The sequence below is a fragment of the Chrysochloris asiatica genome, unplaced genomic scaffold (assembly GCF_000296735.1).
Source record: "Chrysochloris asiatica unplaced genomic scaffold, ChrAsi1.0 scaffold00003, whole genome shotgun sequence".
Taxonomy (NCBI): Eukaryota; Metazoa; Chordata; class Mammalia; order Afrosoricida; family Chrysochloridae; genus Chrysochloris; species Chrysochloris asiatica.
Genome location: NW_006408521.1, coordinates 30,699,710 through 30,702,950, shown reverse-complemented (window position 1 = coordinate 30,702,950; position 3,241 = coordinate 30,699,710).

The following is a 3,241-nucleotide window of genomic DNA, read 5'->3' as shown; positions in this document are numbered from 1 at the left end:
AATCTCTTTGATATCTCAAGCAAGCAAAGTTTTGTTCAAGGTAATACAGTTCTACTATAGGCCTGCTTATTCATTGTCTAACTTTCACATCCATATGAGATGATTGAAAATATCATGGCGTGGATGAGGCACACCTAAGTCCTCAAACTGATATCTTTGCTCTTCAACACTTTAAACAGGTCTTGTGCCACAGATTTGCCCTATGCAATACTTTGTTTGATTTCTTGACTGCTACTTACTTCCGTGAGTGTTAATGGTTGACCCAAACAAAATGAAGTCTTTGATAACTTTAATTTACAACGATTACTTTTTCTTAAAAAGCTATTTTTATTTTTGTAGAAATTAGATGTGTGAACTGTACAGTATATATGTTATATTTCATTTTTAAGTACCTGAATTTTGTGAACTCTGTATAGTACATTCTATATTCATGCTATGGTGTTATTTATTATTAGAAATAAATTGCGTTTTAACTTTGTACTTAAAAATAACACGCCAAGTGTTAAAGTGAATAGCAGTAAATACTGTTAACTGATGATACATGGTGGGGATTGCAATCGCAATCATTGAAAGGACATACGTGATTTGCTGAATTTAAAACTGATGGCCTGCTCTGTAAAGCTTCCTTCAATTCACAATAAAAAGACGTTACTGGCTTTGTTTGAATTCTTTCATACCTCTTACTAGCTGGATCACCTGGAGCAAGTTACTTAACTCTTTATACCTCAGACGCCAAATTTCTAAAATAGGAATAATAGAATTGTGAGGATGAAATGAAATAATGTATATGTGATAACTGTTGTTGGTAGTTGCCCTCAGGTTGATTCCAACTCATGGAAACCCCACATGTATCAGCGTGGAACTGCGCTCCTGGTGTTTTCAAGGCTGTGACATTTAGGAAGCAGATAACTAAGTCTGTGATGACGCGAATGGAGTAAAGCTTTTGGGACCTTCGTTGGCTAATGTGGCACCACTCCTGTGTTCGAAGGTACATTTGGATGGCACTTAACTGTCTGTGCCACCCAGCGATTCCATGTAATATTCAGCACATGATAAACCCAATATCATGGAGTCAATTCCAACTCATAGCAATCCCATAGGTTTTCTAAAGAGGCAATCAACGGATTTGAATTGCTAAGTACTTAAAGCATTATGACACCAGGGCTCCTACATAACAAATGGTGGTGGTGGTTGTGTGCCATGGAGTTGGTTCTGACGCACAGTGGCCCTATGTAAGGTTTCTGAGACTGTAAATCTTTACGGAAGCAAAAAACCTCATCTTGGTAGTTACCTCAAGGTTAGCATCCCCACTGGTAACCACATGCTACCAGAGCTCCTTACATAACAAATAGTCCTTGGTTATTTTTACTTCAATTTAAAGTGTTCTACAAGTTTTTGGAGTCCTGGTGTGGTGCTGTGGGTTAATGTGCCAGACTACAAAGCCGTTTGAACTGCAAAGTTGGCGGTTCAAGCTCACCAGCTGCTCCTCAGAAACCCTATCCAGGGTCGCTATGGATCGGAACCGACTTGATGGCACTTAACAACAACAACAACAGCTACAAGTTTTTAAATCAAGAAAGTCGAATGTGGTTAGGATGCAATTTAGGACTGAAATGTAAAACGCTTGAGCCCACTGGTTTTACAGTAGCCACCACTCATTTGTCAGTTTGTTGTACTGTGGCTTATGTGTTTCTATGATGCTGGAAACTATGCCACCAGGATTTTAAATACCAACAGAGTCACCCATGGTGGACAGGTTTCAGCTGAGCTTCCAGACTAAGACAAACTAGGAAGAAGAGATGGACTACTTCTGAATGTTTAGCCACTGAAAACCTTATGAATAGCAGTGGAACACTGCCAGATAGCACCAGAATATTGAATATTGAAACATGCTGAATAGTGCCAGAATATTGTCAGTGCCAGAAGATGAGCCACTCAGGTTGGAAGGTGCTCAAACACCACTGGGGAAAAGCTGACAGTGATGATGCAAATTGAGTAAAGCTTTTGGGGCCTTCATTGGCTAATGTGGCACAACTCCAAATGAGGAGAAACAGCTGTAAAGATTCATTAATAATCAGAACATGGAATGTACAGAGTATGAATCCAGGAAAATTGAAAGTTGTCAAAAATGCAATGTAACACTATCAATTTCTTAGGCATTAGTGAGTTGAAATGAACTGGTATTGGCCATTTTGAATCTCACAATCATGGTTTACTATGCCAGGAATGACAAATTAAAGAGGAATGGTATCACATTCATCATCAAAAAAATTCAAGATCTATGTTGAAGTATAATATTGTGTTTAATAGGATCATAACCATATGATTACAAGGAAAACCAGTTAATATTAATATTCAATTTATGCACTGACAACTAAAACTAGTGAAGATGAAATAGAAGAATTCTATCAACTTCTTCAATCTGAAATTGATCAAACATGCATCAAGATGTATTGGTAATTACTGGTGATTAGAATGCAAAGGTTGGAAACAAAGAGGAAGAATCATTAGAAAATATGGCTTTGGTGATAGGAACGATGCTGGAGATCACATGATCGACTTTTGCAAGACCAGTGATTTATTCATTTTATACCTTTTTAAACAACATAAAAGACCCAGTTAAAAAATTGGCACAGGACATGAACAGACACTTCACCAAGGAACAGAGATTCGGGCAGCCAACAAACATATGAAGAAATGTTCACAATCATTAGCCATTTGTTGTTGTTGTTAAGTACCATGGAGTCGGTTCCGACTCATAATGACCCTGAACAGGGTTTCCGAAGCTGCAAATCTTTACGGGAACAGAAAGCCTCATCTTTCTCCCAGGGAACAGCTGGTAGTTTCGAACTGCCGACCTTGAGGTTAGCAGCCCGATTTATAACTACTATACTACCACTCGCCATTAGAGGAGGCAACTCAAAACAACAATGAGATATCATCTCATACCAGCAATAACATCAAAGTTCAAAAAAAGCAGAGGACAATAAATGCTGGCAAGGATGTGAAGAGACTGGGACCCTCCTACATTGCTGGTGGGAATGCAAAACGGTCCAACCACGCTGGAAAACAGTATGGCACTTCCTCAGAAAGTTGTAAATAAAAATACCTTATGATCCAGCAACTCCTCTATTTGGTATATATCCACAAGAAATACGAGCCAGAACATAAATAGGCATATGCACATCAATGTTCATAGCAGCACTATTCACAATAGCAAATAGATAGAGACAGCCTAAGT